A 14,411-nucleotide genomic window follows, 5' to 3' on the forward strand; every position below is an offset into this window, starting at 1 on the left:
AACCATTATCCCTCATTCTGTCACTACACCCCCTGATAAAGAGTCCCTCCCCAGCTTTCCTGTAGCCCCCTTTAAGTACTGGAAGGTCACTAGAAGGTCTCCCTAGAGCCTTCCCTTCTCTGGGCTGAACAACCCCAACTCTCTCAACCTGTCCTCACAGGGGAGGTGCTCCAGCCCCCTGAGCATCTTTGTGGCCTCCTCTGGACCTGCTCGAGCGGGTCCATGTCCTTTCTATGCTGGGGCCCCCATAGCTGGGCACAGTACTCCAGGTAGAGTCTCATGAGAGTGGAGTAGAGGGGAAGAATCACCTCCCTCAACCTGCTGGCCACACTTCTTTTGATGCAGCCCAGGACACAGTTGGCTTTCTGGGATGCAAGAGCACATTGCTGGCTCACAGTCAGTTTTCCATCCACTGAGACCCCCAAGTCCTTCTCCGCAGGGCTGTTCTCAATCTACCCATCGCCCAGTCTGTATTTGTGCTTGGGATTACCCTGGCCCATGTGCAGAACTTGGCCTTGTTGAACTACATGAGGTTTGCATGGGCCCACCTCTCAAGCCTGTCCAGGATCCTCTGGATGGCATCTCTTCCCTCCAATGTGCCAACCACACCACACAGCTTGGTGTCATCAAGGCTCAGCATTAAATTTGCTCATTTTACTGGATGTAGTATTTGTTTTGTAGATATCTGATATCTGGTTACATACAATACATTTTTGTCAGTACCGGTACCTATGCTTTATATATATTTCTGTATTTATGTGTTTGCAGTCTTTCAACATCAGGTTAGCTACTTACCAGAAATGGTACATTTGACAACAGTTAATTTGATTGACCAATTGCACCAACATTTTTAGAAAAGTTAAGGATAGAAACTTCTAGGCTCATTTAAACAGCATCTGAAAAAATTAAGAATAGTTATTTCTAAAACAAAGAAGAATTTTACTGAGTAAAATATTAATTTATCATCCATTTCATGGTCAAAACACTCCTAGCTTGGCAGAACAAGGTGAACAACAGATGTTAAAAGTATTCCCTCTGAAAAGCCTTTCTCAAAACAGCCCTCTTGGGAACCTCAGAAAACTAAGTTACATAGCCTCCTACCTACAGCATGCAACTTATTTGAGATGTCTTATTCCAGTGATGAAATAAAGATTCACTTACATCACTTGCACATTCACAGCATCACCAGTAAAACAGTGATTTTATAAGTATCTTCAACAAAATTGTTCGTGTCAAAATAGTCCAAACTTACAAACATCTTACCAAAATGTTCAATACATCTAATAACAAACATTCCAATACATTATCATGACCTTGGTAAGTTTTACTGCTTTTTACCCAGACAATATTTTTTTTCCTGAGTCAAGTACCAAACTGTGTAGGTTTTTGGTGATGTCAGCCTATCCTTATTGTTGCTGCAATTTTAAAATCCAACAGCATGCTTCTTTACTTTGTTGATGTCATAGGATAAAGACTCCATGATCTTGTTTGGTAACTTTACATATCTTATAGTGTTCTACTATCGTTATTTGCTGATATCAAAAACCAAGGGAGAAGATATTTTCACCTATGTGTCTTTCACGTATTTTTAATGTTATGTGCATGTACAAATATTTTTGTCTAGATGAAAAATTACCATCATATCTTCATAATGTTTTTAAAGTATTTTTTCCCCTTCTATGTTCCTCCTTGTAGTTCTCATTTTTCTCACACTTCTGTACAAGTCAACCTCTGCCTTTTGGCAACCACATTATTTGACATTTTCCTAGCCAAAAACAACTACCAAACGATCATCCTCACTTCTATTGACCATCTGGCATCCCTCCAGCTTCTCTCAATCAATTGATCTCTTGCTGCGACTGAGCTCCAAACAATTGATAATATGTTTTGCCCTGCAGTACCGTGCTTCTTCATCCCCTGCTCTCTGCAAATTAATATTGCGCTTTCCCCAATTTATCTACTGGCTTTCTTCCAAGCCAGGGAATCCAGTAAGGTGTTTAAAAGAACTTTCTCCTGTAATTGGCTGTGATCTCTAAATGCCCAACTGAGTTAAAAAGAAAGCTTAGCTCTGAAAGCTAATAAGGAATTCTGCTGAGAAACCATCCATGTCCGCGACTATCCCTATAAATAAATTGAAACAGTGTCAATAAGCCTTCTTCAGGTAATGTCTTCAAGAAGGAAAAAAATGTAGAAAGAAGTTGTCCTTCACTCAGTTTTGGCAACATGGAAATTTCAGTCTGCTCCAGAAGGGTGAATCTCCTCCAGGTCTGGATTTCTCTATATTATGGAAGTTGGTGTAAAGTTTATATGTGGTCAGGGTCTATATTTAACTAGCAAATTGTTTTCAAAATCCCTTTTTGTTTTCTGTATGTTCATTTGCAGTCAATAGTCTAGCAAGGATGTACCAGAGTTCAACATGCAAATGCCTCTTATCAACTCTGTTCATATGCAGCTGTGACCTGCCTTATCCTGTTTTGGGTATTTAAAGTGCTGGAAACTTCCAGTAAGAATCATCTCAAAACTTTCAGTAATTACATTATTCACTGGACATAACAATAACGCTACAGGGACTAAAATGCTTATCTTTGAATTGTGCTTTATAGAAGACAGAATAAGCAATCATGACTGCAATGTAAGCATCCAGCATCAGTACTGTGACCACTTCTCACCACTGATCCCATAGGGCGGTAGCCTGAATGATCTTTAATCTAGAAACACAGATTATGAACAAGTCCACTGAAGGCACCAGAGAGTGAGTTCTGACCATGGTCAGATTCTCCATTCAGATGTAATTATAATACAAAATAAAACATATTGACATTTGATAACAAGAACATATAATGTTAAAGCAACACTAAAGAATGGATTTCTGTTGTTCATATGATTATGAATGCAATAAAAACTCTACCTATTCATGATGGACCAAATTATATAACATTCCCTACCACTGTTTAAATAAAAATTTTCCAATTTATTGATAAGATTTGATGAAGTTATTTTAAAAACATTAATATTTAAAATATTTTTAGTCAGAACAATCTAAAATATATTAGTAAAATGATGCAGTAGCTGTTGCCAAGCTGGTACTGTGTTTCACAGGTAACCTAGGCACACAAAAATACTCCTGTTTGAAGTTGACTCATCTTATGCCATGCACAAAAAGAACTGAGCTGCTAAAATAGCCCTTACAATACAAAACCCCTCATTCCCTACTCACGGACTCATGCACAGATTTAAAGAAACCAACCAGCCCCCTTGCACTCCCAGCATGGACAAACAGAGAATCTTGCCCTCACAGGGAAAAAAAAAAAAAAAATGATAGAGGACAGAAACTAGAAGGGTGAACAAAAGACCACATAAAATCTTAACATTTTCTAAAATAAACAGTTTCTAAAACACTTGGTCGTTCCCTGAATGAACGAAGATAATATTTCCAAAGTTATCTATCTCTGTTAACTGTACATACTTCACTGAAAGCAACAGGGGGAGTAAATCCTTACTGAGAAATTAAACTTCTCCAATGAATTTAAACTTGTATAAAAAAAATCTACATGTAAGATGTTGTCTTGGGTTTGAGTGAGTGGTGGGTTTTTTTGGTAGCAGGGGCTATAGGAGTGGTCCCCTGTGAGAAGCTTTTCAAAGCTCCCCCAGCTCCAAGTCAGCTCCACCACTGCATGAAAACTGAGTCAATCAGCTGCCCCCTCTGTGATAACATATTTAAGAAGGGATGTGGTGAGGAGGAGTTGAGGCAGCTGCGTGAACATCAAGGTCAGTGGAAGAATGGAGGAAGAAAGGAGGGGGGAGGTGTGCCGGAGCAGAGACCCCCTTGTATCCTGTGGGGAGACATCAGGGCGGCCCCCCCTGACACCCATGAAGATCTGCGGTGGAGCAGACACTGATTTATGGCCTGTGAGGTGTTTCACGTGGATGACTGAAGTGACTGTGCCTGAAGAAGGCCGGGATCCTGTGGGAAAAGGCAGCCCCGCTGCTGTAATTCACTGCAGGGAGGATTGCAGCATGCGGGGGAGTCCCACACTGGAGCAGCTCGGGAAGGGCTGCAGCCGTGGGAGGGACTCCAGTTGGAAGAAGTTGGTGACCCATGACGGAGCAGTGTAAGGAAACGCTGCAGCCGGTGGAGGGACTCACATCGGAGAAAGTTTGTGGAGGACTGTCTCCTATGAGGGTGACCACGATGGAGCAGGGGGAACAAGTTCCAGAAGCTCCCCCCACCGAAAATGGAAGAAGAAGCAGCACTGACTGCACCCCCCATTCCCTGCCCCTGCACCACTGGGGGAGGAGGTAGAGATATCGGGAGCAGAGCTGAGCCCGGGAAGAAGGGAGGGGTGGGGGGAAGGTGTTCTCAAATGTGCCAATGCTTCTCACTGTCCTACTCTGTTAAGTGTTGTTGTCAGTGTCTGTAATAAATGTATGTTCTTTTTTTCTTCCCCTAACGAGTCTGCCTTTTGCTTGTGACCATAAAGGGTGATTTTCCCTTCCTGGTCTGATCTCGAATTCCAAGTCTGGCTCACCTGTCCCTTCTCATTGCCAGAAGAGAAGGGGGAGAGAGTGGCTGCATGGTGTTTGGCTGCTGACTAGGCTCAAACCACAACAGATATTATCATTTGTTAGTATGTTTACTAAGTCCTCTAGTCCTGCTTGACTGACATAACTTCTTTTAGTCATTTGCTGAAAGTACCACAAAGGTCTTATAACAATGGTAATTCCCCAGCTGACGTTTGTTCCTCAATACCTAGGAACTCTGAGTAAGCCTGAGGAGATCCATTAACATAATTTAGTCATCAAAGATAAAACTCCCAGGTTTTAATGTATTTTAATTATTTCTTTTATTATGTAATCTATTTTAAAATAATTTTAGAATAAACTCAAATTCAGTCATGACATTAATCATTATTTGCCTCATTGTTCAGCTTAAAATATTACTTATGTATGATTACAACCATTATGCTAAACTTTCAGAACCACTGTCACGATTAAAAATTGTTGTTCTTAGCACTGTGAAAAGTGTTTTTTAGGAAAAAAGCAAAAAATATAAACCAATAAATCTATATGTGTTTACCCTAATTTTACATGGAAAAAAAGTTATTCCATATTTTCATTTACTTTAAAATCTTTAAAGAACATTCATTACATAGAATAAAATAGTTCCAGTTGGAAGGTACCTACATCAATCATCTATCCAAACGCCTGACAACTACAGCACTGACCAAAAGTTAAAGCAAATTATTAAGGACGTTGTCCAAATGCCTCTTAAAGCTGACAGGCGTGGGGTACTGACTACCTCTCTAGGAGGCCTGTTCCGATGTTTCATCAAGCTCTCAGTAAAGAAAAGCTTCCTCATGTCCAGTCAGAAAGCCCCCATGTGCAGCTTTGAACCATTCCCACGTGTCCTACCACTGGATACTGGGGAGAAGATATCGGCACCTCCCTCTCCATGTCCTCCCCTCAGGAAGCTGTAGAGAGCAAGGTCCCTCCTCAGCCTCCTCTTCTCCAAACTAGACAAACCCAAAGCCCTCAGTGGTACCTCGCAGGACATGCCTTCCAGCACTTTCACCAGATTTGTTGCCCATCTCTGGAGGCATTCAAGTACCTTAAGGTACTCATATGTTGCTTTTAACTAAACTTTGTTGCTCTCTCTCTTCAAGCTTTTATTTTGCTTAATTGAAGGCTCAAAAGAAAAACTAGTGATCTGAGAAAAAAAAAAATCAAATGCAGAAATATAAAATTAGAAATAACAGAATAGTCTGCATTTTACAGTTGGAAAATAAATGGAATATGAGTGAGCAATAAACTGCTCCTGCAGGAAATGAGGTGTCATAATTATATGTATTAATAGGAATATCACAGGTAATATATTTCTGCAACTCAAGACTTTTAATCCTTCCTAGATGACCGTGTTTAAGCTCGGTACTGCATTTCAGAAATAAAATTAACAAACAAATGTCTTCAGGTACACAACAAAACTGATAAAAGCTGCATGGTTTTTAATCACGTATGAAGAAACAGTGAAGGATTTTCTTTTGTTTGGTCTAGAGAAACACACCATTAAAGGAGGTCCTGCAAAAATTTCCCATCATTAAAAGCTTATTATAAAAAATCACAAGTTAGTTGTTCTCCATGGCACCTGGAGGTAAAGAAAAAATGCATTCTATGTATAATTAAAAACCCTTTAGTATGACATTAGGAACACACTCTGACTGAAATAGTTAGGCATTACCAAAAGCCATATTTATTTAACGATGCAAAGAACAGACTGGACACACATTTGGTAAGGTTAAGTTGACAGTTGAAAATTAGATTATGCTTAATACTTTTGCAGAGTGGGATGGACAGCTCTTCCTGTCATATAATGCTATGGTTTGTATGACTGTAACAAAATAAAAAAAAAAAAAATGTGCAAAATATTACCACAATCCTGGATTTTTTTTTTCATTTTTGAAGTAACAGACAGAGCATAAAACTTGTTGCATTTTCCAACTGCAAGAGAAGGAAAAAAGGTAGTAGAAAATTCTCTGAACTCTGTACAAAATGACAAAATTCTCTTGAAATGGTGTTCTGCTTTTCCACGTCATCAAATCATATCTGTTGCTATAGCACAGAGTGGCTATGAGGGACAGAGTATAGTTTCCAATATTAACCATTATTCACAATTTAAAAAAAAATATTCTTATGCTTAGCTGTATTTATTAGCTCCTTAATGATGCTTTGAAATGTGACCAGTGCAAGTCTTACCTGTATTTCTTTTAATATAGCTTTAAGAATTTCTTTAATAAATATTTTTGTAACCTATCTGCACACACTGAGAAAAGGCCTTTCTTCCCCTTGACAAAAGTATAAGGTTTTCAAGATCACTGGGTGATATACTCTTAATGTTCTGTACAAGATTACCTTAGATTTAAAAGCCATATAATGTTCAGATGCTGGACATTCAGACATAATATGCAGAGAAAGGATCACATGTAATTTAAGGGAAGTCACCTGAAAATAAAGTCAGCTGTCAGCGTCATTAAAGATTACTGGCACAGCAATCCAAATATGCAATGGCATTGACTCATACACAGTAAACTGGTCATGAAAAGAAACACATATCTGTGAAATAAACCACAAGTGTTTTCTGTTATACCATTGAAATATCAGCTGTAATAAAATGTACTAAGAAAGGATGATGCAGAATCTCAGAGGGGCCGAGGCTGGAAGGGACCTAGTCCACCTTACACTGCTCAAACCAGGGCCAACTATAGCAGCTTGTTCAGGACCACGTCTAGTTGAGTTTTGAACCTTCAAGGATGAAGACACCACAATCTCTCTAGGAAACATGCTCCAGTGTTTGACCACCCTAACAGGAAAAGCTGCTTCTTATGTTTAAATGGTTTTTATATTTCAGTTTGTGCCCTTTGCTCCTTATCTTTTCACTGGATAACACTGAAAAGAATCTGACTCCATCCTCTTAGAAGTTGTCAGGAGAATTAACAAGACATGATTTTACATGTAGAATCACTTACACAGAAAGAAAGAGTTGGGTATATTAACCTAGGAACTGATCATTATCATATTCATACATCTGCATCAAAAAACTCACAAGATACACACAGAGAATGCTGATAGGCTGAGGCAAGCAAACAGTATGATTATTCCCATTTAAAATGGACACACAAGTCAATTAAGTGATCTATTCAGTTAATGCATCACCTGCTTAGCAGAGCTGCAATAAACCAGTCAAGTGTTGTCCTTTGTCCTGGGTTGAGTGAGTGGTGGAGTTTTTTTGTTTGGTGGCAGGGGAGGGGGCTATCGGGGCAGTCCCCTGTGAGAAGCTTCTCGAAGCTCCCCCAGCTCCAAGTCAGCTCCACTTCTGTTTGGGAAACTGAGCCCATCAGCTGCGCCTCTGCGATAACATATTTTAGAAGGGACGTGGTGACGGGCAGTGGGACTTGTGAGGAGGAGTTACTGCAGCTGCGTGAACACCAAGGTCAGTGGAGGAATGGAGGAAGAAAGGAGGGGGGAGGTGTGCCAGAGCAGAGACCCCCCTGTATCCTGTGGGGAGACGGCAGGGCGGCCCCCCCCCCGCCACCCATGAAGATCTACGGTGGAGCAGACATTGATTTGTGGCCTGTGTTTTCTTTTCACCTGGATGAGCAAAGTGCTGGTGCCTGAAGGAGGCCAGGGTCTTGTGGGAAAAGGTAGCCCCGCTGTTGTAGTTCAGTGCAGGGAGGATTGCAGCATGCGGGGGTGTCCCACGCCGGAGCAGCTCGGGAAAGGCTGCAGCAGTGGGAGAGAGATTCCTGTGGAGGACTGTCTTCTGGGAGAGGGGGACCACGACGGAGCAGGAGGAGCAAGTTCCAGAACCCTTCCTCCCCCACCAAAGATGGAAGAAGCGGCAGCACTGACTGCACCCCCCATTCCCTGCCCCTGCACCGCTGGGGGGAGGAGGTAGAGATATCGGGAGCAGAGCTGAGCCCGGGAAGAAGGGAGGGGTGGGGGGAAGGTGTTCTCAAGATGTGGCAATGCTTCTTACGGTCCTAATTTGTTACAAGTTGTTAGTGTCTGTAATAAATGTATAGGGGTTTTTTGTTCTTCCCCTAACGAGTCTGCCTTTTGCTCGTGACCATCTGCGGTGGTTGGCTGCTAACCCGGCTCAAACCACTGTATCCTTCAACAGCTTTTCAATCTAGTAGCTTTATTGAAGACCTTCCTAAAATTACATATAAAACCTGGTATCAACTTCAACATAGTTGAACCAAGCCTTAGGCTTCCCTTCGTGTATTTGAAAAGCAGCATAGTCCTTTTAATGTGACTGCCCAAATGTACAAGGTACTTAATTTGTTCTACTCATCCTTGACAGTTTTGCCTCTTATGAAGTATAACTTCACCATTACACCGTATCTGAGTATGACAACAAATTTTTTACTGTGAAAGTTAATGAAAAATATTAAATATCAATTCCTCCACTATCAAGCTCATCAAGGTGAAAATAGCCACTCTAGAATGTGAAACTTCATTCCCTGTCTTTCTAGCTGCCAATTACCTATCAACCATTGTGTAACCCTTCTGACAACTTTTACAGTGAAGTTTCATGTAGTCCACCTATTGAAATTAAATTACATGACATGCTGATTATTCTACTCATTTTGTCACATGCATAATAATGCAATTCTAATACTTGTGTGGTTTGTTTTTTTCAACTTGTAGACAAAATATTTCCTTCAACATTTTTAGAATACAGCAGTGACCTCTATACACAGAAATTGTGGTATTCACAAATTTGAACTTCGGAAATCCAAGACAAAAAATATCCAAATGCAAGAGAATTCTAGTAGCTTATTTTTTTCTTTTGGAAATGCAGGACGATACCTCTGTTCATTTACAACTGGATCTCTTTTTCATGGTTCTCTTCACATCTGTGACAGCTAGTAACACACACATTAATGAAAGTTTAGTATGATGAATCAGCAGGTGTAACTGCAATATATAATAATTTGAGAGCCTGTATTAATCATTGTTTGGAAGTTACGTAGGAGTGCAGTGTGTAGGCTTTTTGTTTCATGTATTTTACAGTTTCAAGAGGGGTGAATGGCTTATCTCAACCATCAGTAATGGCATTTTTTTAAAACAAGGATTAGTTTAACGCTTGTTTAAAAATGTGTTAAAGTCATGTTACAACATACCAAGATATGGGGCTAGAACACTGCACATGTCTGTGCAATTTGTTTTCTATGTAGCATGGTAGTAAGAGCTTGAGAAATTAATGGTATGAACTTCTACCATAAGCAACCACTTAATTTGTCTAGACTCTCCATAGATTTTACTTGCTAGTTCATATTACCATATTTAAGCTTAAAGCAGTTGCATCTATTATGCTTTAATATTTTTTCTGAGATATATTAACATGGGTAACAATATAATGCAGTTACAATTTTAACTCAGTAGGTAGGTGAAGAAAATCTGCATCACAGTACCAGGATACATATTACTTCAGAAACATTTCAAAATTATCAACTTGCCTTGATGAAAGAACTTGTAGCCATTGTGCCATGTCTTACACATGCTAAAATTTCATTTGTATTCTAAGCATGGACTTTGACCAGAGAGACAAAAAGAGCTGTCTCCAGATGCCAACTGGGACAATCAAGAACCATTAGCAACCTGCAGATACTTCAATCACTGAACCTATTGACAGGATAGTTGGATCCTAATTATTTCTGGAACTAGAGTATCTTTTTGTAGCTTAAAATGAAAAAGCTAGTACTTTTAAAAAAGAAAAAAAAATCTAGATAGGATTAGGAAATTGCTCAGTTTTATTCAGAACCCATTCACATTGTCTCCACCTATCCTAGTCCCTCCTGCATATATATGAGATATTCTTACAAAGAATGTAGCTGAGCATTTAGAAAAATGAGGCAGATGACCTTATGAAAGTGGACCTGTAAGATGAGACAAGAATCAGAAAGCTGACAAATACCCACCATTGAAGGTGGCTTTTTTTTTTTTCCCCAGGAGAACTTGTGAAAAAAAATACTCCATCTTCAAGAGTGACAAGAGGACCAAAAGGGAGAAATACCATTAAGAACCATGACAGTTCTGAATAAAAGACAGAGCATATGCCCTGTCCCAAGCCACTGGATAATTTATACTATATTTTAAGAGGAGGAAATGGAGTTCCTCCCACAGCCTGGTGGTCCTCTGATGTTGTACCTGTGAAACACTGCCTCTTCAAAGAAGTAATCAAAAGTGACAGCTTGTTAGTATAGAATGCTTTGACTGAGGATAACATCCTCATTAATAAGCATTTCTGTTTTTCTTAAGTTCTGACAAAAGTAATGTAAAGGTTGAATAAGCAAGACAGTACACAAAGATGCTCAAGGAACAATGGTCACCGTAAAAGAAGCTAAAAGTGTATTTCACAGAAACAGTGACAAAGTATTTTTATTTATAGAGTACAAAAGACAAAGATGAGCACAGAATTGGATTGAGTCATATATACAAGTGAATACGTGAAATGTAAGACCTTGTGAACAAAACCAAGAAGTCTGCCCATGACAAAGAACACAGAACTTTCTCCTACTTCTGAAGAATAATGCATTTTTATAACTCTCAAAACAAACTGATTGAGGTGCTTATTTATCTAACAGTTGTTCTTAATGTTGCTACTGCATTCATCCCTGAGCCTCATTTTTTTCTGCTTTGCAGAAAAAAACCTGACAACTTAAAGTTGTTTTCTGCTCACATCCAAGATAAAAAAAAAAAAAAAAAAATATCTGCAGCTTTCTGTTTCTGAGCATATAGTGCCATCTATATCCTCAGGATGTTTTCACAGTCTCTGCTTGAAAACAATTACTTTGCCTGTCCTAAAAGCTCAGCACATTTAAATGCATTCTTTATTACCCAGATCCTAGAATAACACATACACAAGGTTTTTCTAAAGTGACAACTGATTAGGACTGTTTTCCTTTATGGGATGCTAATTCGAGAATTCTTCTATAGTCTTGAGTATCAAAAAACATTAAGCATCGTCCTTGAAATTAAGACTTTTTAAGATGCTTCAGGACAGACACAAACTAAAACATTTTACATTTTAGCCAATAGCTGTGTGTTTTCTTTATGTAAACTCTCTACTAGCCATTAAAAAATACAGGAACTACTTAGAGAATCAAAGTAGGCTCTGTAGAGCCTACTCCCATTCTGAACCCCATAGGAACAGAGCTGTGAAGGTCAACCTTGCTTCAGGAATTTGAACATGAAATGAACATATGAAGGGACCTTTTGAAGCTGACAATAAGTACTACTTTCTGAGTTCAAATTTCACTGAAAAATCAGCATTTTGCAAATCAGGGCAAATTGCTGGACCTGAAACAGCACTGAGGCCAAAAAAACTCACCCCTGTGCTCACAAGAAGAAAACAGGTGTGGAGACCACATTCCTACCTGTGATTTCAGAAGAAACATAGTTGAATCTATAAAACACACAAGACTGGAGAAGCAGTTAAACTCCTTGCTTACAAAGGTATTCGAGTTCCTTCAAGACTTTTTTATTTGGGCAGTTTTCCATTAAAGCTTTGTATCTTGGAAAAGATCAGTGATAGACATGGACCATGAAAGAAGTGCTGAGACTTGACTTTCCTAAGACTAGCAGCATGCTGAATAAACCCAGAAGACAGGAGTTTCTTTACCACTGCAGCTGAATCACTCTATGTATGCAAGAAAGGTATAAAGATAAATGAAACATGGCACAAGGAGCCTTCTCCACATGCAACAGCAGTTACTGTGATGAAAGAAAAACAGTAGAGTTAAGTATAGTAAAGTAAATGTCTTTTCCTTCTGTCTTGGATGTGCCCAGTCATCCATGGACAGATAAGCTGTACTCTTTGAAAAGCTGTACTGACAAATACTCTTCACCTTAGAAAGCATTTTGCCACCTGACTGCAGAATTCCTTGACAGTGGTGAGAATCTTCTTCCTTTAAGGTACTTCAGCTTCCACTTTAAACAACTGACTGAACATTTTGTGAGCGATACAGGTCAATGCCTTAATAATATACTTGACAAAGAGTGCTACAATCTTAGCTAATGCATAAGAACATAATTATAGATGTGCCATGAGCAGTAACAGCAAAAATATGAATCAAATTCCAACCAAGTATTAATCTTGTTTGCAATTCTGTTTTCAATTTTCCAAATCACCAGATTAAAGTACCACAAAAGGAAATTAGTGGTAAGAAAAAGCTTATTCGATCATATTGTACATCTCCTTGGCAATATAAAATTGCTCTCTACAGCAAATATCTCAGTACTTTGTTCTGAATGACCGAAGGGAAAGAGATGCTACTGATCTACTATGAAAGATAAAAACCCACTTGTATTGAAATTTTATTAAGATTTGTCTCCTTATATTTCATCTAAGTTTTCCTGTGCTCAATTTAACTTTATTTTTCACTCTTCCTCAAACCTTCTACAATATTATGTTCTGCTTTATGACTGGAATTTACCTCAGTCAAATAGTTTTCATTTTACCCTCTTACTGGATTAAATAATTGAATTATTCTAAGCATATAGATTGTTTTTTGGTGCCTTTTATTTTTTAGGCACAGATGTAATAAGAACTCCAAAATTGCAAATGGAAATTTTCTGATTATGTTAACGTTTTAACAGAGGCCAAATTATGAATTTGGCATTAACACCCCCCCACGTCTATAAGAAATATAATTTCCTAAATTCGCACTGGGCTTGTTTGTGGTCAGGTCACATTAGTAACTCCAAGTCATCTTTATCCAATCTTTTATTTTTCTCACTAAGATACTTACTACATTCAGTCAAGCCCACAGATTGTTATTTGATCTTTCTTCATGTTACAAATTATTCTTTCCATTAAAATTGATTTTTTAGGTTTGCATAATACCAAGTTCAGACTAACAGGCAAGCAGTTACTCAAATCACATTGCCTCTTTCATAGACATAAAAAGCTTACTAACATGTATCAACTGGACTGTATTTTCATAGCTTAAAGTTTTTAGTCTTTTAAAAGTAGTTTTTAATTCAACAGTTAAAAAATAGAACACATTATGATTATAAAGTAAGGTTAGCATATTTTTATAATGACCGTATAAATCATATGCATAATCAAATTATATTTTTATAATTAGCATATAATTACCTTTTTACATAAATTTCCACTGGTTGCAAACCATTTACTGAAATAGTAGTTGAATTTTAATGACCATCCTATAAAACACCCAGATTTTATTACTCATCTTACTTTTCCCTTATAGAAGCTTGGCTGAAGGAATAGATGTTATTTCCTCAAAGCTGAAATATTTTCCCCATGAGCACTGTTTTTAAGATGTGGCAATATGATTAACCTGCTTTTAAAAATAACCATCAGCCTGTGACTATCCTTATGGTGAAGGCTTTTCCCTTTTGTATCTTCAAAGTGAAAGTTAACTGAAATGAATCTTTGGCAATGATCCTATTAATACGTTTCCATCAGCAATCGCCTGATCACTCGCCTGATCACTGTGGGGTGAAGCAGTTTAACCTCAATCCTCCAGAAGGGTGTGTCTAATCCCTTGCAAAGATTTTGTCTCCCAACTGGATGTCCATGTCAAAGACAGTAACAGAATTTTATATTGATCATGTCTTTCATCTGTCTTTCATTAAAGAGCTTGCCCTTGGTCTCAGATATAAACACCACTTGAGAGTTTTTCCCTTCTTTTTTTCCCCACAATATTTTTGAGTGGAATAAAGATCTATAACAGTATTCTGTTGAAGCTAAGAATACACTGGCCAGAAAACACAAAAAAAATACAGCACAATGAAAGGCAACACGGTGGTCTGGATTAAAAAAAAAAAAAAAAAGGTACTTCGGCTTATGGAAATCTCAGTTGTACAGATGGACCACCTAATCT

The sequence above is a fragment of the Tyto alba genome, unplaced genomic scaffold, assembly GCF_018691265.1.
Source record: "Tyto alba isolate M040663 unplaced genomic scaffold, T.alba_DEE_v4.0 Super-Scaffold_23, whole genome shotgun sequence".
NCBI lineage: Eukaryota > Metazoa > Chordata > Aves > Strigiformes > Tytonidae > Tyto > Tyto alba.